The 24,121-nt window shown below is 41.4% G+C and overlaps 3 non-coding genes across 3 annotated transcripts; 2 read left to right on the forward strand and 1 right to left on the reverse strand.

The window, feature by feature from the left end:
* The first annotated feature begins 3,790 nt into the window (after nucleotides 1-3,790).
* On the forward strand, nucleotides 3,791-3,897 carry LOC112083297. Its single transcript, XR_002897585.1, has one exon. It is a non-coding gene; the product is annotated as a small nucleolar RNA R71 (small nucleolar RNA).
* A 12,766-nt stretch (nucleotides 3,898-16,663) lies between these two features.
* Nucleotides 16,664-16,770, forward strand: LOC112083191. The gene has a single exon (XR_002897490.1). It is a non-coding gene; the product is annotated as a small nucleolar RNA R71 (small nucleolar RNA).
* A 4,885-nt stretch (nucleotides 16,771-21,655) lies between these two features.
* On the reverse strand, nucleotides 21,656-21,762 carry LOC112083206. The gene has a single exon (XR_002897503.1). It is a non-coding gene; the product is annotated as a small nucleolar RNA R71 (small nucleolar RNA).
* Nucleotides 21,763-24,121: the final 2,359 nt, after the last annotated feature.

A 24,121-nucleotide genomic window follows, 5' to 3' on the forward strand; every position in this document is an offset into this window, starting at 1 on the left:
TCAAACTTTGACAGAATGCTAAAGGTAAAAAGCAACCTATGCATACAAGGGCAAGGACTCATCCCACCCTACACTCTACTCAAAGCTTTCTCACTTGCTCAACCTCTCAAGAACCTCACTTTCCACACTCATTTTCCTCTCACTAGGGGACTCACTTTTCATTTTCACACTCAAGTCTTGGAGTTCAAACTTTACATAGCTCTTTTTCACTTTCTTTTGTAACTTCTAGCCTCTTTTTCTTTCTTTTTAAAAAATTTGAGCTCTTTGGCTTCTTTTCTTTTCCTTTCACTTAGAGGCTAGACTCTTTCTTTTCAAAACACTAGAGCTCCCTTTCTTTGACTCAAAACTCCAAGACTGATTTCTTTTCTTTTTTTTTCTATCCCCTAGTTCTCACCACTCTCCTTTTTCCACTCATCTCTCCTTTTTCCACTCACCAACAAGTATCCCCCCACACTTAGTTCTTGCCAAATCTCTCAGCTCCTTGATGATGGAACTTAACACTCAATGAGACTTGCCCTTGTCGCTCTAAACCTAACACTTTCTGCTAAGTTTGATCCAAGGTGGCCTTTCAATCACACACAAACATTTGGCTTGAAGGAAGGATGGGTTCAAGGTGAGGAAAACTGATCCAGATGTGGACTCAGCTATTTGAGCTAAGGAAGAGGGTGGTAAAAACAGGATTCTAGCTCAAATATGTATATAGGTATCCACAAGCTTATTCAAACAATGCATCACAAGATAATTTCAAGTCAAGTTCAAGGTTTTCACTTATTAGAGTTGAGTTCAATTCAAACTTTCTTCTCAGATTCAAACTATTTCAAGCCTTGCAAGCACATAAGTCATTTCACAAGCATATTTAATCCAAATTCTCAAAGTGATGTACTCTCAAGGAAAGAACCTATCATTACTCCCATGCACAATGAAACCTATATGATGCAACTAGACTCAATCTTAAAAATGTGAATGCAACTAGAATGAACATTTTTTTGTGAAATGTTTTCAGATTTTTCCATTTTTTTTTGGTTTTTTATATGCACTTAGATGAATGCAAAATGAGACTCAAAGTGAAAAGGAAAATAAGAGAAGAATAAACATGATTAGTAAACACAAAACCCCTCCCCCACACTTAAATAACACAGTCCCTTGTGTTATAAAAGCATAAGAGAGGAGTGAAAGGCAAAAGCAAGAAAGATGCAAAATGAGAAATAAAGAACTAGATGCATATGTACAAGGAGTTTGGAGTGTTACCATATTTGTTTTTGATGGAAGAGAGTAGTGGAATTGTGAATCTCAGGAGGCTAAACATCACTGGAGGTGTCCTAGTTTTGATGCTGCTCCTTGCACTGATCTGAACGTGCTTGTAGTGTGGGCTGGAGCTCGTTTTTGTGCATTGTTCCTCTTGCCACCCCCTGTTGCCACGGTCTGGAAGCTCCTCTGGACAGCCCGTGGCATTCTTTTGTTCTTCCTCTAACACATTGCCACGGCTTGGATGTGACCGTGGCAGAGAGACCATGGCAAAAGCCGAAGGTTCTGCTGGATTAAAACATGTTGCCATGCCTTGTTCAAGCAGTGATTCATGGTCGTGGCAAACTGTGAACTTAGCCAAATTTTGCATTTCCTTGCATCTTGTCCACCATTCCTTGAGGCCAAAGAACACTAGGTCATCTGTAAACTGAACACACTTCACAAGACACATCAAAACATCCTAAAAATAGCAAAATAAAGCATTAAAAAGAATATTTACAAAGGATAAGCTTGGGGTGTCTCCCAAGAGCACTTTTTTTTAAGTCACTAAGTTTGACTTCTCACACTCTTTTATTGAGGGAGAGGAGGGGCTTTGATGCTCCTTGTCTTGTCCATGAATTCAAGCATGAGGTCCTTGTTCATCAGCTTTTGGACACCATCAGATCCTTTGTCTTTGAACTCTTGTGTGAGGATTGCCCTGACTTTTGCAAAAGGTTTTGATCCTCCAATGCTTTTAACCTTGTATTCCACAGCTCCACCAACAAACTTCCATGGAGTGAGAGTTAAGACTTGAGAAGAGGACCCAAGAGTGAATGATTTGGTGCTTGTTGGGTTCTTGTCTTGAGACCCTGAACCATTGCTTTTGTTGCTGCTGACCTCCTTCTCACTTGGTGTAGGAGAAAAAGATTCCAAGCAAGCTTCATCATCACTAAAGAAATTTCCTTCAAACTCAAGATCAGGTCTTACTAAGGATTCTTTCTTCTTCTCAACAGATGCAAGGGGTTGAGCTTCTTCTATAGTTCCAATACTCCCCACATACATCATCCCATAGTGTTTCAACTCATCAGAATCATCAGATATAACTCCACAAAACCCAGCAAGAGGAGGCTTAAGAGGATAAGATATTTCATCATCTACCTTAGCAAGCACCACTCTTTGAGTATCAAAGTCCATCCTTGCTCCTATGGTGTTCAGAAATGGAGTTCCAAGCAAAAGAGGTAGCTCTTTTGTCTTCTTCATCTTCATAACTACAAAATCTGTTGGAACTGTGCATTCACCAATTTTCAATGGGTAGTCTTCAAGGATTCCATATGGTTTCTTTGAGGATGAATCTCCAAAGGTTATTGACATGGGGTGATGCTTAAGACTCTTGATCCCTAGTCTCTCCACCAAGTGTAAAGACATTACACTGATGCTTGATCCAGAATCACACAAAGCATTGTCCACTTTCAAATTTCCAAGAGAGCATGAGATGGAGAACTTTCCTGGGTTGCCTAGCTTGGGAATAGATTTGGGTTTCACCCTTTTTGAGCCAGTGCTAGAGACTCCATCAGATTTCCTTCCTTGAACCATTCTCTGATCCTTTCCTTCAGCAATCTCAGAATCATTCTTTTTCATATCAAAACAAGCTGCCTCCCCATCTTCTTTCTCAAAGTCCTCATTGAGATCACAGAACAGGAAGTCAAACTCCTCTATGATGGCGTCCTCATCATCTTGTGTTAGGCACTTTGCACTTGAGACATTGCCATGGAGAAGATCCTCAATTTCTTGGACAGCAGCATGATTCTCATCATTTGAGAGGATGGCATTGCAGTATTCTGTTTGATGTGCAATTGATGTCCCTGGTAAAGATCTTTGAGCTTGAGAACTGCAGTGGCCCTTGTTGTTCTCTAGAGTCTTGACTTTGGAAGCCAAGGTTGAAAGTTGAGTTAGAAGATCAGAATAAGTGCAATCCACCTTGTTGTTAATCTCTGCCATTTTCTTGTTGAAATCTATGGCGCCACTTGCTTGACCTTTGAGGATTTGCTGGAGCAGGTTCTGCACTTCTTGATCCTTATTCTCTGAGTTCTGTTGGAGACTTTGTTGTTGGGGAAGGACAAAACCTTGTTGTTGAGTGTTTTGAGGATAGAAGTTCTGGTTTGGGGGATTCTTGTAGTAGGTAAAGCCCTTTTGGTAACCTTGTTGGCCACCTACAAAGTTCTCCTCAGCTGTGATGTCTTCCCTTTGAAATGTGTCTTGAAACACATGATTCACATCTCTAACAAGGTTGGCTGACTGATGAGAAGCTAAGAGAAGTGTGTCTAGCTTCTCATTGAAAGACTTGATGTCTTTCCTTGTTCTTTCTTCTTCAGCACTCACAGCTCCTCTTGAATTCCTTTCAAAGTCTGATCCATAAAGCTCATCACTCTGAGCTACATTCTCCACTAGGGTCATGGCATCATTGACTTCCTTGGTCATGAAATTACCATTTGAAGCTGTGTCCAAGAGAAGTCTGACCTTTGGTAAAGTACCTCTGTAGAAGGTACTTAGCAGCTGACAATCTGAGAATCCATGGTGAGGGCATTGCATGGTATACCCTCTAAATCTTTCCCAAGCCTCACAAAATGATTCATGGTTCTTCTGAATAAAACTTGAGATTTCATTTCTTAACCTTGCTGTGCTTGATGAAGAGAAGAACTTGGTTAGAAATGCTCTTTTGCATTGCTCCCAAGTTGTGACTGATCCTTGAGGTAGAGACTTTTCCCATTGATGAGCTTTGTCTCCTAGAGAAAAAGGAAATAGCCTCAACTTGAAACTGTCCTCACTCACTCCATTCATCTTAGTTAGATCACAAACTCTATCAAAGTTGTCAATGTGATCTAATGGGTCTTCTAATGCCACGCCATGGAACCTGTTTGATTGCACCATGTTGATCAGGCCAGATTTGATCTCAAAATCGTTTTCAGGTGTAGGAGCTTGGATCCCATGTCTCTGACCCTGAGTATTGGCCTCATCACCAGCTCCCACAACTTGTCTTGGACGTGGAGGTGGTGGCTCTTCCTGATTCTGGTGGTTTCCATTACCACCATGAGCCTGTTGCCCTTGATCCATACCCAACCTCTCAATGTGCTCAGCTCTTTCTCTTTGTCTCCTTGCTTGACTTCTGGTGTTCATACACCTGAAAACAAAGACAGCACTTGAAAGGTAATCAGTAAAACAAAAGAAAATGACTTGATCTCAAGAAGATCCAAAGTCCTAATGCTAGAATGAACTCTCCAATTGGCAACGGCGCCAAATTGATAGTAGGAATTTTTCAATTCTTGATCAATTCCTCAACTACTCATGTCATTGTAGCACTTGAGGTATCAATCCAAATGGAGAGATTCTAGACACTAGAACTATGAGGAGCTATCTTAATCCAAGTCTAATAAGCAGATGAGTTGGTAACCAAGATTATCTTAAAGCATATAACAAAACAAGCAAGAACAAACAGTAATTAAGAATTAAACAAGCAAGAGAAACTAAACAAACACTCAAATTCAAATAAAGAGAAAGCTAAACCTCTAGATGTGATCATTGATCAGGGTGCTTTAAATGTGAATTCATGATGCTAAGCAAACAATGCAACACTTGCAAATCTTTAGTCTAGACTTCCAATTCAGATTAATTCATTCCCATGACAATAATCCCTTTGCAAATCACTTAATTAAGTCTAACAACCATTAGATATAATCAAGCAATCAGCAAGCATAATGCATCAAGCCTAATAAGTGACCAAACAATCTCTCAACCAAGAAGACTGAATCTTATACAGAAAGACATAACAAGCAATCACATGATCTCAAACATTTCAACTTAGAACTCTAATCTAGACTAATCCTCTCATGAAGGCATTAATCTCTACACTAATCCACTTTCAAACCAAATCATCATTTGTGAAATATGAATCAATGAGCATTAAGAAACAGTTCTAATATGTCATTCATGCATTTAACAAATCATTCCCATGATGAAAAAGGCATAAACCCTTAAGTTAGCTCATTCAGGCATTTCATCAAACACCTTGTGGGTGGAGAAATGCCTAAGTTCTAGATCAAGCTTATAATGAGAGATCTAGCATTAAGAGCAGCTAACTAAGGAAATGAAATGAGAATCTAGACCCTAAACATCACAAATCAAACATCTAAGCACCCTAATGTACACACCTAGAAGTTTAAAAGATGACTACTCACTAATCATGAAGAACACATCTAATCTTTTGCAAGAGATGATGTTAATCATGATTAGAAGCAGAAATGAGATGATGAGATAATAAGAAACAGACTTAGATTGATTAAATCCTTGAGATATCTCTTAATAAACTCGTTTTTACACTAAAAAGGAAAGAGAAACAAGAGAAAAACAAGCTTTAGTCTTGGAAAAAACCCTAAAAAGCATATATAGTGTCTCTTGCGGACCGGGTCAGCCCAGGACAAACTGGGTCCTGACCCGGCTTTGATGGATAGTGGTGTGGTTTGCCACGGTCAGATGATGCTTGGACAGACCGTGGCAAACTGACCGTGGCAAACTGATAGTGTCAAAGTTCTTGGACAGATTCTTCATGATCAAGGTTGCCATGGCTTGATTTACACCATGTCTAGTGGCTGTGTCTCTTCTTTTCTGGGTTTGGGTGATGAACTTCTTGGATTGCCACGGTCTAGTAGCTCTTGGTCAAGCCCCGTGGCAAGTGGTCGTGTCAAAAGTCGAAGGTGTGTAAAAGTTGCCATGGTCAAGTCCTAGACCGTGGGATTCAAACCGTGTCAACCCGAATGCTTGTAAAGTTCCTCCCAGCCAAGTGTTTGTTTGCCACGGTCAAGTGTAGACCGTTGCATGAAGATCGTGTCAATCACCGAAGGTGTGTAAAAGTTGGCATGGTCAAGTCCCAGACCGTGGCATTCAAACCGTGTCATGTTTCACTTAGCTCGCATCATTCTGGGCTGTCTGGACCACTTCCTATTCCGGAGAGTGTAACTTCTAAGATACTTGTCCGAATTGTGTACTTCCGGTTTCAAAGGACAGAAGGCTCATATACCTTCAACTTTGGAGAAGGAAGCTTCGGTGCTTGGGAAGTAGAAGGCTTCCTGGAGGGCTCCTCTTCGCAGTGCATTTACATGATCAGAGAGAGGCGTCTAGACATGTGTCCATTCTGGAAACCGTATCTTCCTGATCATAGCTCTGAATTGAATGATCTTGGACGTTCTGGAAAGAGGACTCAAATATCTCTGATTCTCATGAAGGCTCCGGAAACCGAATCGGTCTGGAAAAGCACCGTCCTTCGCATTCTTCGGAGCTCATCGGCTTGGTCCAAAACGGCAGCGAGACAGGAGTTTCTTCCGACGAGCTTAAATTTCTGCTCACGCGTCCGAATTTCATGATTCCACTTGTTCTGGAACCGTGATCTAATCTACTACAACTTGGATGAAGCCCTCGATAACTGAATCGGACCGAAAGGTTCCCCGGACAGGCGATCACTCAGGAGTATCGGATTGCTCCGGAATGGATGCGAGAGAGGTCTGTCTTCCGGTCACCGTATCTTTCAGCTCAGTGCTCCAAATTCCCTGATTCAACATGTCTTAGGTTCTTGTCTCAATTCTCCAACTTTGCTGAAGACCCTTTAAGCTGAATCAGCCGGCAAGAGCTTTCGGTGACGCGATTTCGGAAATGTATCTGCACCCGGGATTTTTGGCCGAGAGACTTGACCGCGGTACGTGTTTTTGGTCGAGAAAGCTACCCGCGGGAAGGATTTTGGCCGAGAATCTTCGGCCATCAGTACATCATTTTGCCTAGAAACCCAAAATTGCTCCTTTTCACCATTTATGATCATTTCAACTCCATTTCTTCATCTGAATCACATCCTCCACTCCAAATAAGCTCCAAAAGCACCTGTTTAACACTCCAAACCATGCAAAAGTCTCTTGGACCTAATGCAATCTCCTAAGTCCTAAAACAATGCCTAAAGACCGAAAATGTATGCAAATGAGACATAATTTGGACTAGAATATATACATTAAATGATGCAATTTATGAATATATCATGTCTCCCAAGAGCACTTTGTTTAAAGTCTCTAAGTTTGACTTTGAAAACCTGTTTAACTGGTTGGTGGTGGATCAAGGAGGGGAACTGATGTAGCTTCCTCCTTAAAGGGACCAGACCATCTAGACTTAAGTTTTCCAGGAAACAACTTAAGCCTAGAGTTGAACAGCTACACCAAATCACCTTCCTTGAACTCCCTTTTCAGAATCTTTTGATCATGTAGAGCTTTGGTCTTTTCTTTATAGATCTTTGAGCTCTCAAAAGCCCCCAGCCTGATCTTTTCAAGTTCATAGAGTTGAATGATCCTTTTCTCTTGAGCTGTTTTGATATCAAAGTTCAGCAACTTCACAGCCAGTAAAGCCTTGTACTCCTGCTCAACAGGAAGGTGGCAGCTCTTCCCATATAGCAGACTGAAAGGAGATGTCCCAATTGGAGTCTTAAAGGCTGTTCTATAAGCCCACAATACATCTTCCAGCCTTTGCTCCAATCTTTTCTGCTTGAGCTAACAGTCCTCTCAAGAATGGCCTTAATTTGTCTATTAGACACTTCAACCTAGCCACTAGTTTGAGGATGATAAGGAGTAGCTACCTTATGTTTCACTCCATGCATCTTCATCAATCCCTCCAAGGTTTTGTTCACAAAATGAGACCCTCCATCAGAAATAACAACCTTGGGTACTCCAAATCTTGGGAAAATTATGTTCTTGAGCAACCTCACTACTACCTTGGAATCATTGGTAGAGGAAGCAATAACCTCAGCCCACTTGGACACATAGTCCACAGCTACTAGTATGTACTGATTCCCATAAGATGAGATGAAAGGCCCCATAAAGTCCATGATAGACAAGACTTTTTAGGTCTCAGGGCTATCAATCCCCTTGTCAAAGTAGCATAAAAGAGGTTGTCAATCCAAAAATGTGGTGATAGACATTAAGCTATGTGATCAGTTTCTCAATTCAAGTAAACAGGTGAGGTTTTGATTGATTAATGACAACTAAAAACTTAAAACAAGATTAATGACGAAAGAAGTGATCAAACAAGAACTAAGCAATGACAAGTGATGTGAATATGAATGATGGAGGCATGAGATTCTTGACATGATAGTTGGCTAGGGTGCTTTCGTGCTAAACTAGGAATACTAATGACAATAACGAGACATGATTCAAATGATTAAGAACTCTAATCTAGATTAATCCTCTCATGAAGGTATTAATCCCTACACTAATCCATTTTCAAACCAAATCATCATTTGTGAAATATGAATCAGTGAGCATTAATAAACAGTTCTAGAAGATCATTCAAGCAAATAAAAATACATCATCATGCAGCAAAAGCTTAAACCTCTAATACAGCTCTTTCAGGAATTTCATCAAACACTTTTGGTGCATGAAATTCTAAGAATCTAGATCTCAAGTGATGTGCAAGGATCTAGCCTAGAGAAGAGCTGTTTAGAGAGATGAATTAATGAATCTAGCCCTAAGCACTCCTAATCTAACACTTTAGCACCCTAACCTACACATCTAGAACCTCATTAAGGTGACTACTCACTAATCATACTAATCTCTCTTAAACCTTTGCAAGTTGAGAAGATTGGCATGATTAATGATGAGAAATGGAGATGGAGAAGATGGATGATGATGGATTTGCAGCTTTAAACACAAAGATCTCTCAAACTCTCTTGATTAAACCCTTAAAAATCGATATTACTCTTCTTAAAAGGAGTCTTTTCACCGAAGAGGCAAAAAAACAAGGAATAAAGCTTAAGTCCTTTGGGAAAAAACCCTAAAAACTATATATAGTCTTTAAAAACGAACCGGGTCAGCCCGGAACAAACCGGGTCCTGACCCGGCTTTAGTGGATAAAGTGACGAGTGTGCGATTTTTTCAGGAGTCTCCCAGGTCATATGCCCAAGTCGCACAGGCGAAGAAACAATTTTGTGAGCCTTAAGCCCCTTAGTCTCAGCCGCATGTCCATCTAGATGTGTTTTGCGAGTCTTTGTGCGGTTCAATCCTCTTCCCTCCAACTCGCATGACCAAGACAAAACCTGGGGAAGGTGTGTGTGCGACTTGGTCATCCCTTCGTCCCAAGCCGCATGCCCAAGTCGCACAACCAGAGGAAGAAGCTTGGACGGGGTAAAACTCTTGTAAACTCAGCCGCATTACCTTCTCGGTGTGATTTGCGAATCCGTCTGCGGCTTGGTCTCCATTACTACTTAACTCGAACGACCATGTAGCAGGGGCCTTTAGGGATGTGTGCGGCTTGGTCTCCATTACTCCTTTATGGCAGGCTCAAGTCGGTGTAGATTGCGAGTTTTCGTGCGGTTTAGTTCCAAGTGCGGCCAACTCGCATGCCTAAGTCGCAAGGTTGTGGACTTAGCATTTTTCTTGCTCGGAAGCATCAGACCTCATCCAGTGATACCTTACTCGCACATCTCAACTGGCAGCTCAACCTCCAGGTATTCATCTTCAGGTGTTGCGAGTTAACTAAGTCGCAAGACTATCTCGCAGCATTCAGGGCTCGTCAGACACTTTCACATTCAGGGAAGAGTAACTTCCAGGATACTGGTCCGAATGGTGTGATTCTAGTTTCTGTGGACAGAAGACCCAGATATCGTCAACTTTGGTGAAGGAACCTTTGCCGCTTGGGAAGTGGAAGGTTTTCTGGAGGGTTCATCTTCACAGTGCATTGACACGATCAGAGAGAGGCTTCTAGACATGCGTCCATTCCAGAAACGTTATCTTCTTGCTCATATCTCCGAATCGAATGATCTCAGACGTTCTGGAAAGAGGACTCAAATATCTGGGATCCTGATGAAGGCCCTGTAAACCGAATCGGTCTGAAAATGCATCGTCCTTCGCATTCTTCGGGGCTCATCGGGTCGGTTCTATACTAATCCATTTTCAAACCAAATTCCCATTTGTGAAATATGAACTAGTAAGCATTAAGAATCAACTCTAATATGTCATTTACGCAATTAACAAACATTCCCTTGGCATTAATGCATAAACCCTTAGTTAGCTTTCATTCAGGCATTTCATCAAACACTTTTGGTGCATGAAAAACCCAGATTCTATACCCAAGTGATGTGCAAGGATCTAGCATTAGGATCAGCTAACTAAGGAAAGGAGAAGAGAAACTAAGCTTAAACAATCATTAATCTACATCTAAGCACCCTAATCTACACACCTAGAAGCTTAAAAGATGACTACTCACTAATCATGAAGAACACATCTAATCTTTTGCAAGAGATGATGTTAATCATGATTAGAAGCAGAAATGAGATGATGAAATGACAAGAAACATCCTTAAGATGATTAAATCAGCAAGATATCTCTTAATCAAAAACGTTTTTACACTAAAAAGGAAAAGAAAATTAGAGAGAAACTAAGATAGAAGATAAGCTCTTTTCAGGGTTTTTTTCCCAAAAAAGTATTTATACTAAGTGTTATGGACCGGGTCAACCTGGAACAAACCGGGTACTGACCCGGCTTTGGTGGGTAAAGATGAGGTTTGCCACGGTCTAGCAGTTCTTGGTCAAGCCGTGGCAAGTGACCGTGTAAAGTGCCCAAGCTTCTGTTCTTGGATGAATCTTGGTGCCATGGGTTCCCTCTGGTCGTGATGCATGGCCGTGTCAAGTCCCGAAGCTCTGAAGGATCCCAAGTGTTGTCTTGCCACGGTCAAGTGTAGACCGTGGTGTGGAGACCGTTTCAAATGCCGAAGGATTGCATCAAGTGCCACGGTCAGATGTGGACCGTGGCAGTTCATAGTGACTTAGACCATTCATCTGTTAGAATGCTTCAGAGGATGCCACGGCCAAGTCTAAAGCCGTGGTGTGGAGACCGTGTCAAACCCCGAAGAACTGCAATCACGTGCTACGGTCAGATGTGGACCGTGGCATTCCAGCGTGCCATCTTTCCCTTAGCATAATTTCAAGACTCCTCGGACCACCGCAGCGTTCAGGGTTCCTCGGACCACTTCACATTCAGGGGAGCGTAACTTCTAGGGTACTGGTCCGAATGGTGTGATTCCAGTTTCAGTGGATAGAAGACTCAGACATCTTTAACTTTGGGGAAGGAACCTTCGGTGCTTGGGAAGTGGAAGGTTTCCTGGAGGGTTCATAGCTCCGAATTGAATGATCTCAGACGTTCTGGAAAGAGGACCCAAATATCTCGGATTCTGATGAAGGCTCTGTAAACTGAATCGGTCTGGAAGTGCACCGTCCTTCACATTCTTCGAAGCTCATCAGGTCGGTCCAAAACGGCAGTGAGACAGGCGTGCCTTCCGGTGTTCTTAACTCTCTACTCACGCCTCCAAATCCTATGATTCCACCTGGTCAGGAAACATGATCCAATCTTCTCCAAATTGTATGAAGCACCCGACAACTGAATCAGACCGGAAGGTTCCCCGGACAGGCGGTCATTCAGAAGTATCGGATTGCTCCGGAATGGATGCGAGAGAGGTCTGTTTTCCGGTGACAGTATTTTTCAGCTCAGTGATCCAAATTCCCTGATTCAACCTGTTCTGGGTTCTTGCCTCAATTATCTCCAACTTTGCTGAAGACCCTTTAAGCTGAATCGGCCGGCAAGATCTTCCGGTGACACGATTTCGGAAATGTATCTGCACCTGGGATTTTTGGCCAAGAGACTTGACCGCTGGTACGTGTTTTGGGCCGAGAGGTCTGCCCGCGGGAAGGATTTTGGCCGAGAATCTTCGGCCATCAGTACAACATTTTGCTGAGAAACCCAAAATTGCTCCTTTTCACAATTTTTGATCATTTCAACTCCATTTCTTCATGTGAATCACATCCTCCACTCCAAATAGGCTCCAAAAGCACCTGTTTAACACTCCAAACCATGCAAAACTCTTTTGGACCTAATGCAATCTCCTAAGTCCTAAAACAATGCCTAAAGACCTAAAATGGATGAGATAAGACATGATTTGGACAAAAATATGTACACTAAAAGATGTAATTTATGAATATATCAACTCCCCCACACTTATCCTTTCCTTGTCCTCAAGCAAAAAGAACAAATGAGAGAGAGAGAGAGGTTGAATCCATTGGGAGTTCATATTTCCTTTTTGAGAGAAGTGATCACAATGAGAATTCAATTTCATGCTCAATTATGCAATGCAAAGCCATACTCAGATACATATATAAACTCAACAAGGAATCTCCACAAGTTCTTCTCTCTCTCAACTCTTTCACATTCATTAAGCTTTTATCAGGTGAATCTAATGATGCAATGTTTAAACAAGCTGTCTTTGCTAGGGAGAGGCTATGAGATTAAAATGATCTCATCAGTGTTCAAGCGGGTTTAATGCAGCAAAGGGATCTCTCTATGAATGATCAAACTTTGGCAGAATGCTAAAGGTAAAAAGCAACCTATGCATACAAGGGCAAAGACTCATCACACCCCACACTCTACTCAAAGATTTCTCACTTGCTCACTCTCTCAAGAACCTCACTTTTCACACTTATTTTCCTCTCACTAGGGGACTTACTTTTCATTTTCACTCTCAAGTCTTGGAGTTCAAACTTTACACAGCTCTTTTTCTTTTGCAACCTCTAGCCTCTTTTTCTTTCTTTTCAAAACATTTGGGCTCTTTGGCTTCTTTTCTTTTCCTTTTACGTAGAGGCTAGACTCTTTCTTTTCAAGACACCAGAGCTCACTTTCTTTAACTAAAAACTCCAAGACTTATTTCTTTTTCTTTCATTCCCCTAGCTATTTCCACTTTCTCTTTTCCACTCATCTCACCTTTTTCCACTCACCAACAAGTCTTTTCCCCCACACTTATTCCTCGCCAACACTCTCAGTTCCTTGATGTTGGAACACAGCACTCAATGAGACCTGCCCTTGTCGCTCTAAACCAAACACTTTTTGCTAAGTTTGATTCAAGGTGGCCTTTCAATTCACACACAAACATTGGCTTGAAAGAAGGATGGGTTCAAGGTGAGGGAACTGATCCATGATGCGGATTCAGCTACTTGAGCTAAGGAAAAAGGGCGGTAAAAAAGGTTCTAGCTCAAGTATGTATGTCGGTATCCACAAGCTTATTCAAACAATGCATCCCAACATATTCTCAAGTCAAGTTCAAGGTTCTCACTTAATTAGAGTTGAGTTCAATTCGAACTTGCTTCTCAGATTCAGATCGTTTCAGACTTTGCAAGCACAGAAAAAGATTCACAAGCATATTCAGTTCAAGTTCTCAAAGTGATGTACTCTCTAGAAAACCTATCATTACTCCCTGCAAGATGCAACCTATATGATGCAACTAGACTCGATCCTAAAAATGTGAATGCAACTACATGAGCATTTTTTGTAAAAAGTTTTGATTTTTTTGATTTTTTTAGTTTTTATATGCCTTTAGATGAAGACTCAAGATGCAAATCAAAATAACAACAAGAGAAAACATGATTAGTAAACACCAAACCCCTCCCCCACACTTAAATAACACAGTCCATTGTGTTATAAAAGCATAAGAGAGGAGTGAAAGGCAAAAGCAAGAAAGATGCAAAATGAGAAATAAAGAACTAGATGCATATGTATAAGGAGTTTGGAGTGTTACCAGATTTGTTTTTGATGGAAGGGAGTAGTGGAATTGTGAATCTCAGGAGGATAAACATCACTGGAGGTGTCCTAGTTTTGATGCTGCTCCTTGCACTGATCTGAACATGCTTGTAGTGAGGCTGGAGCTCGTTTTTGTGCATTGTTCCTCTTGCCTCCCCATGTTGCCACGGTCTGGAAGCTCCTCTGGACAGCCTGTGGCATTCTTTTGTTCTTCCTCTAGCACATTGCCACGGCTTGGATGTGACCGTGGCAAAGAGACCATGGCAAAAGCCGAAGGTTCTGTTGCCTTAAAACATGTTGCCACGCCTTGAATCTACCCGTGGCATTCATCTCGTGGCAAAAGCCGAATGGTGGTCTATTCAAAATTCAAATTGCCACGGTTCAATTCTCGTGGCAAAAGCCGAATGGTGGCAATCTCCCCATGGCAATCACCGAAGGTTGGCATCCAAGAAAAAGCCTCATGCCACGCCTTGTTCAAGCAGTGATTCATGGTCGTGGCAAACTGTGAACTTAGCCAAATTTTGCATTTCCTTGCATCTTGTCCACCATTCCTTGAGGCCAAAGAACACCAGGTCATCTGTAACCTGAAGACACTCCACAAGACACATCAAAACATCCTAAAAACAGCAAAAGAAAGCATTAAAAAGAATATTTACAAAGGATAAGCTTGGGGTGTCTCCCAAGAGCACTTTGTTTAAAGTCACTAAGTTTGACTTTGCAAAACCTGTTCTTAGTTAGGGTGAGGTTGAGTACTGATCCTTTTCAGAACTTCAATGGTCCTGAGCAAGAAAGCTGAGTTGTGTTGCTGCCTTTTGGAACCATTAGACCCTTGTCCACGAGATCCCATCTTGAGACCTTTGTCCACCAGCCCTTGAATACCATTTGGGTCTTTATCAAAGATCGCCTTTGTGAGACATGCCCTCACTTCAGCAAACAGACCTGGCTTCCCATTGTAATCCAGCTTATATTTCAGAGATCCATCATCATCAACCCAAGGAGTGAGATCAAAGTCTTGAGAAGAAAGATCAGGTTCTATGCTCTTATCTTTTGATGCTGAGCCATCACTCTTTGTGTTCATCATCTTTAGATCATCAAGTGTAGGAGACCATGAGAGCAAGATGTCTTCTTCCCTGATCAATGGTTGTTCAGTCCCATCCTTGTAAACAGAGTTGGTGTGAGGTTCTTTTTCCATTTCCACAGCTGAGAGAGATTGGGATCCACCCAGAATTCTAGCACTGCCCACATATTTCACATCAAGTACCTTAGGCAGTTCTATCCCTTGGATAACTGATCCACAGAACTCAGCTAAAGGAGGTGTAACAGGGTAAAAGACATCCTTATCCACTTTTGAAAGCACCACTATTTGAGTATCAAAGTCAATCATTGCACTAATGGTGTTCAGAAATGAAGTTCCAAGCAATAGGGGGATTTCTTTGGTCTTCTTCATCTTCATGATGACAAAATCAGTGGGAATTATGCATTCACCAACCTGTAGTGGATAGTTTTCCAAAAACCCATATGGTTTCTTGGAGTGGGAATCTCCAAAGGTGATAGAAGAAGGGTAGGACGTTATAGACTTGACCTTTAGCTTCTCCATCATGTCCTTAGACATTATGCTAACACTTGACCCTGAGTCACACAAAGCATTCTCCACTTTAAAGTTGCCAAGAGTGCAAGAGATGGTGAACTTCCCTGGGTTGCTTAGCTTTGGGAGGGAGGTGGGCTTCATCTGAGTTGATTCAGAGGTGGAGGCACTATCTGTTGGCTTTGCTTGACCAGGTGGCAGCTCTGTTGTTGCAATAGGCCTTGAAGCATTCCCTTGCTGAACAAAAAAAACTGAACCGGCTGCCCCCACCCTTTCATTCTCAATGTCCTCATTGAGTTCATGTAAGAATCCCATGAAATCCTCTATAATGGCATTCTCATCCACATGAGTTTGTGCAGGTTCACTAGAGACTTGACCATAGAGAAGGTCTTCTATTTCTTACACAGCTGCTGAATGGTCATCATTGCAGTAGATGGCATTGCAGTAATCTTTTGAGTTTTGAAGAGCTTTACCAAGAGGAGAGACTTGTGGTTCAGAAGTGCAGATGCCCTTGTTCTTTTTAATAGCCATTATTTCAGCTCCTAGTGTCTCCAGGTCGGATACCATCTTTTGTTGTCCTATTAAGAGCTGTTGGAGAATAACATTGAAATCAGGACTTTGTTGAACAGGTGGTGGGGCAAAACCAGGAGGTGGTGGCCTTTGTTGTAGGCTGACTTGATTTGTGAAGCTATTCCCTTGATTCTGAACCGCTGGTTGCTGAAAATCCTGTTGACCTTGGGAGTTACCTTGGTACTGATTCTGTTGAACAAAGCTTTGAGGAGGGTATATTTGGTCTTGGGGGTTGGCCACATTGTTGCTCCACATTTTTTATTGAAATTGTTGTAACCATTGAACTTGTTTTGATTCCCAATGAAGTGCAACTCCTCTTGAGTGAGACCCTCTTCATTTGTATTTGTGAAGCATCTCTTTTCCTCACTCACATAGTTTATAGGCTTTTGAGTGGCAGCTAGGGCTTTGTCAAGCTAGATATTCAGCACTTTGATCTTCTCTTCCAGCTCTTGGTGTCTACCAGAATCTTCTCCTCTATAGCTTCTATCATAATCTTCCCCATAAGTGTCTTGGCTCATGGCTAAGTTCCATAGCTGCATTGATTTCTTTTGCCAAAAAATTTCCATTTGATGCTGTGTCCAACTGAATTCTGATCTTAGGAACAGATCCTCTATACAAAGTGCTAAGGAGAGAGGCTTCTGAAAAGCCATGATGTGGGCACTTATTTGTGTAGCTTCTAAACCTGTCCAAAGCTTCTCCAAAGGTCTCATTAGAATGTTGAGTGAAGCTGGAAATCTGGTTCCTTAGCTTTGCAGTCCTTGAGCTTGAGAAGAATTTGGATAGAAAGGCAATCTTGCATTGCTCCCATGTGTGGATGGATCCTCTTGGGAGGTTCTTTTCCCAATGATGTGCCTTATCTCCAAGGCTGAATGGGAACAATCTCAGTTTGAAGCTGTCTTCAGATACCCCATTGATCTTAGTGAGATCACAAACTCTGTCAAACTGATCCAGATGCTTCAAGGGATCCTCCATAGGTAAGCCATGGAACTTCTGATTCTGAACCATAATAATCAAAGAGGCCTTCACCTCAAAGTTGTTGTTTTGGACAGGAGGTGGCCTGATTCCTGCTCCATACTGGTGTGCATAAGCTCGGTCATTTTCACCAACAAAGACTGGTGGAGGCAGATGACGTCTGGGTTGGTTTGGGTGGGGCTGTGCTGGATTAACCCGAGGTCGGTCTTGGTTCTGGTTACCCTGAGCTTGTCCCTGATAGACCGGAGCTTGGTGAACCTGAATTCCAATCCCATTACCAGCTCTTTGACTGTGATCAGCTTGATGCTCATTCCCAACTTGCTGATCCATTCCTAACCTTTCCAAGTGAACAGCTATTTCTCTTTGTCTTCTTGCTTGGCTTCTTGTGTTCATAAACCTGAAAACAAAGACAGAACTTGAAAGGTTATCAGTAAAACAAGAGAAACTTGATCTCAAAAACTATATCAGAAACTAATGTTAACAATCCCCCACACAATATGGCAACGGCGCCAATTGATAACTTAGAGTTTTCAAGGCTCTAAATGAGGGTTATCAATCCCTAATGTCACTTGTAGTACAAAAGGTATCAATCCAAATGTGTGTTTGCTAGGCACTAGTTTATGTGATAAGCTCTTAAGTCAAGTGATCAAAGATGAGTTTTGGTGTGAACAAAGTAACAAGAAAGCATAAAACAAGAAACAAGCAAGCAAGCTAAACAAGATGGTGGTGATTAAGCAAATAATAAAAGATAAACCTCTAGATGTGATCATTCATTAGGGTGCTTTCAATGCAACTAATGATGCTAAACAACAATGCAACACTTGCTACTCTTTAGTCTAGGCTTCTTAATCAGATTAATCCACTCTCATGACAGAAATCTCTTTGCATATCACTTAATCAAGTCTAACAACCATTAGAGATAACCAAGCAATCAACAAGCATAATTCATCAAGCCTAATTAGTGACCAAACAATCTCTCAACCAAGAAGACTGAATCTTATACAGAAAGACATAGCAAGCAATCACATGATCTTTAATTCAATCAACTTAGCGTTTAAAGCTAGATTAATCCTCTCATGAAGGTATTATTCTCAATACTAATTTTTCAAGAGATGATGTTAATCATGATTAGAAGCAGAAATGAGATGATGAAATGACAAGAAACAGCCTTAAGATAATTAAATCAGCAAGATATCTGATATATTCATAAATTGCATCATTTAATGTACATATTTAATTCCAAATTATGTCTCATTTGCATACATTTTAGGTCTTTAGGCATTGTTTTAGAACTTAGGAGATGCATTAGGTCACAATGAGTCTTTGCATGTTTTGAGTGTTTATCAGGTGTAATTGGAGCCATTTGGAGCTGAAAAGATGAATCCAGGAAGTGGAATGGTGATCAAAGCTTGAAAAATGGTGAAATTGGGTCTTTGGAGGTTATCGGCCATTTTCACGTACCACGGGTAGACTTTATCGGCCAAAACGCGTACCGGCTATTGAATCTCTCGGCCAATCGATTTTTATGGAGTTCTGCAAGAAATAATTGAAGTAGAGTATCCTGGATTGTTAAGGCTGAAAACTGTTCTCTTCAAATGTGATTGGTTTGATCCAACTGTTGGAAGAGGGGTACGTCTAAACAAGTTTGGAGTTGTTGACGTGAACAAATCACGACGGTACAACAGGTTTGAGCCATTTATACGGGTGCAGACACGTTTCCATAATCGCCTGTCCGGGGAACCTTACGGTCCGATTCAGTTGTCGGGTGCTTCATCAAAGTTGTAAAGGATTGGATCACGGTTCCAAAGCAAGTAGAATCATGGAATTCACACGCGTGAGCTGAAAGTTAAGCTCGTCAGAAGAAACCCCTGTCTCGCTGCTATTTTGGACCAAGCCGATGAGCTCTGAAGAATGCGAAGGACGGTGCACTTCCAGGCATATTCAGTTTCCGGGGCCTTCATCAGAATAAGAGACATTTGAGTCCTCTTTCCAGAATGTCCAAGCTCATTCAATTCGGAGCTATGAGTAGGAAGATACAGTGTCCGGAATGGACACATGTCTAGACGCCTCTCTCTGATCGTGTAAATGCACTGCAAAGATGAGCCCTCCAGGAAGCCTTCCACTTCCCAAGCACTAAAGTTGGAGATATATGAGTCCTATGTCCTCTTCAACCGGAATAACTCAATTCGGACAAGTATCTTAGAAGTTACACTCTCCAGAATGCGGAGTGGTCCAAGCTGCTCTGAATGCTGCGAGAAAGCCTTGCGACTTGGTTAACTCGCAGGCCTGAAGACGAATGCCTGGAAAATGATGCTGCAAGTTGAGAAGTGCGGGTAAGCTATCAATGGATTAGGTCTGAGGCTCCCGAGCAAGAAAATTGCTAAGTCCACAATACTGCGACTTGGGCATGCTACCTGGGAGACACTGGAACCAAGCCGCATGATCACTCGCAATCTATTCCGACTTGAGCCTGCGACCTGAGTGTAATGGAGACCAACCCGCACGGTTTGTACATTCTCCAGAAACCGCCTTGGTCCTGCGAGTTGAAGAAGAAGAAGATTAAGCCGCAGCAAGACTCGCAAAATACTCCTACTTGGGCGTGGGGCTAAGACAAAGCGATATAAGTCTCACAAGACAAGTTCTTCATCTACTGCGACTTGGGCATGCTACCTGGGAGACACTGGACCAACCCGCAGGATTTCCACTTTACCCACTAAAGCCGGGTCAGGACCCGGTTTGTTCCGGGCTGACCCGGTTCATTAGCACTTAGTATATATAGCTTTTTGGAGAAAAACCCTAGACATCTTATCTTCTCTCTTAGTTTCTCTCTAGTTTTCTTTCCTTTTTAGTGTAAAAACGTTTTTGATTAAGAGATATCTGAAGGATTCGATCATTCCAAGTCTGTTTTCTATCATCTCATCATCTCATTTCTGCTTCTAATCATGATAAACATCATCTCTTGCAAAAGATTAGATGTGTTCTTCATGATTAGTGAGTAGTCATCTTTTAAACTTCTAGGTGTGTAGATTAGGGTGCTTAGATGTTTGATTTGTGATGTTTAGGGTCTAGATTCTCATTTCATTTCCTTAGTTAGCTGCTCCTAATGCCAGATTTCCTTGGGAAAGTGAAATCTGGGTTCATAGGCATTTCATGCACCAAAAGTGTTTGATGAAATGCGTGAATGAAAGCTAACTAAGCGTTTATGCATTAATGCCATGGGAATGTTTGTTAATTGCATCAATGACATATTAGAACTGTTTCTTAATGCTCATTAGTTCATATTTCACAAATGGGAATTTGGTTTGAAAGTGGATTAGTGTAGAGATTAATGCCTTCATGAGAGGATTAGTCTAGATTAGAGTTCTAAGTTGAAATATTTGAGATCAAGTGATTGCTTGCTATGTCTTTCTGTGTAAGATTCAGTCTTCTTGGTGGAGAGATTGTTTGGTCACTTATTAGGCTTGATGCATTATGCTTATTGATTGCTTGATTATATCTATTGGTTGTTAGACTTGATTAAGTGATTAGCAAAGGGATTATTGTCATGGGAATGAATTTATCTGATTAAGAAGCCTAGACTAAAGAGTAGTAAGTGTTGCATTACGTTCTTAGCATCATGAATTGATATCTAAAGCACCCTAATCAATGATCACATCTAGAGGTTTAGCTTTTATCATTTGCTTAATCACCATCATCTTGTTTTGTTTGCTTGCTTAGTTCATTAATCATAGCTCGTTTGTTTCTTGTTTTATGCTTTCTTGTTGCTGGTTTCACCAAACTCATCTTTTATTCAGCTTGACTTAAGAACTTGTCTTATAAACTTGTGCCTAACTACCACACATATGGATTGACACCCCTTATACTACTTTGACAAGGGGATTGCTAACCCTTCTTAAGGCCTTAAAAACCTCAGTTATCAATTGGCGCTGTTCCCATATTGTGTGGGGATTGTTAGCATTAGTTTCTGATATAGTTTTTGAGATCAAGTTTCTTTTGTTTTACTGATCACCTTTCAAGCTCTGTCTTTGTTTTCAGGTTTATGATCACAAGAAGCCAAGCAAGAAGACAAAGAGAAAGAGTTGTTCACTTGGAGAGGTTAGGAATGAATCAGAAAGTTGGGAATGAGCATCAGGCTTAAGAAGCTGATCACGGTCAAGGAGCTGGTATTGGGATTGGATTTCAGGCTCAACAGGCTCAGGTCCATCAGGGACAAGCTCATGGTAACCAGAACCAAGACCTACCTCAAGTTAACCAGCCACAACCCCACCCAAACCCACCCATACGTCATCAGCCTCCACCAGTCTTTGTTGGTGAGAATGACCGAGCTTATGCACACCAGCATGGAGCAGGAATCTGGCCACCTCCTGTCCAAAACAACAACTTTGAGGTGATGGCCTCTTTGATCAATATGGTTCAGAATCAGAAGTTCCATGGCTTACCTATGGAGGATCCCTTGGAGCATCTGGATCAGTTTGACAGAGTTTGTGATCTCACTAAGATCAATAGGGTATCTGAAGACAGCTTCAAACTGAGATTGTTCCCATTCAGCCTTGGAGATAAGGCACATCATTGGGAAAAGAACCTCCCAAGAGGATCCATCCACACATGGGAGCAATGCAAGATTGCCTTTCTATCCAAATTCTTCTCAAGCTCAAGGACTGCAAAGCTAAGGAACCAGATTTCCAGCTTCACTCAACATTCTAATGAGACCTTTGGAGAAGCTTTGGAAAGGTTTAGAAGCTACACAAATCAGTGCCAATATCATGGCTTTTCAGAAGCCTCTCTCCTTAGAACTTTGTATAGAGGAGCTGTGATGCGGGTTTGTAAACGGGGTTGGTCGGTTGTTTTCGTTTTACTAAGCTTCAGGTTTTAATTTATAACCCCTAAATGTCTGCAAGTGCACAGATGTGCGCTGTAGTACTTAGGGTATCGATCCACAGAGACTTAGTTGTTTCAGTACGAATTCACTGCAACGCTTAAATCAGATTAGAACTAAAAGGTTTGGGTTTTGGTTTTGGGTTTTGGTTGTCACTAAATCTAAACTAGAAAGCAATTAAAAACTAAAAAGCAATTGACAAAAACGAAAGCAAGTAAAGCAACTAAAAATCAATTAAACAAAAGCTAATGAAAGCAGGTAATAAGCGAATAAATCAAAGACAAATTAAAAGCAGTAAAAATCGAATAAGAAGCAAAGGTTGTAAGCAATGAAAGACAAACGTTGGGGCTCAAGGGGTTTTTTCAGGGGTTCATGGACTAAGCTATGTCGATTTTAAACAAGTGATAAAGGTAATCAACTACGTATGTTCTAGAACTCGAGGGAAGGAGGTATGAATAGCCTACTTTCGCAGCACTAAACAACTATATCTCGCAACCCTAATCAGTATGTTTCCACTCTGATTCTGGAAGGGAGAAGATGCAATAGCAGAACAGGACTCATCAATATTCACAACTTAACTACAGGTAGGTTTCCACTCCTATAGAAGAATTGCTCGTTTCACCCTAGTTCAGACAATCAATGAAAGCTTTCGCAACATATCATATCAGATCGGCTTCTAAGTGGCCAGCAAAGAATCACGCAGTAAGATCAAAGGCAAACGAAGAACATCTAGAAGATTATAAATCCTAAATCTATCGATTCATAAGCAAAGACACATGAAATTCCCTTTGAAAAATCTCTTTAAACCCAACTGGGTAACTACTCAAACATATTGTAAACAATCATCACAGAGTATTGAAAGTTGCAGGAAATTAAAGAAAAGAAGGAAGAGAAACGAAGAACGGAGAAGCGGACGGAGGCGCGATGATTGCACTCCAGCGGCGGCTTCTCCTTCTCAAGCGGCGGCGGCTCCTCCTTAGGGTTGCACGAAAATCTCACTCTCTCCTCTTTTTCTATTAGTTTTGGTCTCTGCCCTTTAGAATGACCTAAAGGGGGTATTTATAGCTTCTGAGGTGGTTCTGGACACTTAGGGCTTCAAAATAACGAAAGGAATTGATCTGGGCTTTAATTAAGTTGTCGGGAAAGTGAACGACCAAAGTCCGCGGTCGCGGTGGCTCTACCCGCGGGAAAATGGGTGTTGGCCGCGGTCCCGGCACCTACTCTCTTCCGGAACTGCATTTTCTGTCATTCTTGCATCGGGAGTATCTGAAGATCTAACCGTTGGATTGTCTCCAAACCAAGTGCTTTAGAAATCTGGTTGGATCCTCTATCTTGTCTCAAATTTGGGGGTGATCAGACGGTGAGAAGGTCTTCATCGCTTGTCATACTTCTGGCAGTCTGCATTTATCCAAAATTGCTGATTTGTTCCAAATTGCATATCTTTTGCCCAAGTTTCCTTTAAAGTCTTTTGAAACTCTAAAACATTGAAAACACTTTAAAAAAATTAAAACAGAGTTAAAACACCTGCATAAGACATAATTATGATCCATAAAAGTGGTCAAAATACGGTGTTATCAACTCCCCCAGACTCTGTGGTTGTCGTGAGAGTTGTCAAGTTTTACCCTAATTGAAATCAATATGGGAATACGGGAATACGGTGTTACAAAAACGGTTTAGTGGGGGTTTGGTAGTGTGTTTAAAATGTAAAAAAGAAATATTAAAAGAGAATACGGGAATTCAATGACGTAATAACTAAACTTAATGAAAATGACTAAAAATGATAAAAACGGATATTCTAATGCTTAAATGAAAATGAACTAAAAAGGAAAGACAATATTGGACTAAGGCTGAAAGAAAATCGGTGTAAATCAATAAGGAAGAAGACGTTGGGATTCAGGGAAGTTTTCTCAGGGGTACGAACGATTCAAAACATTGCTAGAGAGGAAATTTGGTAAGATCTTAGCTTAAACTTTTCGAACTGGTGTCACGGACTTATGAATACGCCACTGTCGTGATCATAGACAACTATCTCTCTCAACCCTGACCAGTAGGTTTCCACTCTGGCCCTGGAAGAGAAGAGATGCATTATGTTTAAGACTCGTCGTAATTCACAAATCGCCCATAGGTAGGTTTCCACTCCTACGTTTGTTTTGCTCTCCCAAACTAGATCTGATACCTGATGAACACTTTCGTGTCACCAAGCATCTGGATCAGATTGTAGTTCATGACGCTACTCTCATGTAGTAAAAACGA

This window comes from Eutrema salsugineum, unplaced genomic scaffold, assembly GCF_000478725.1.
Source record: "Eutrema salsugineum unplaced genomic scaffold, Eutsalg1_0 scaffold_7, whole genome shotgun sequence".
NCBI lineage: Eukaryota > Viridiplantae > Streptophyta > Magnoliopsida > Brassicales > Brassicaceae > Eutrema > Eutrema salsugineum.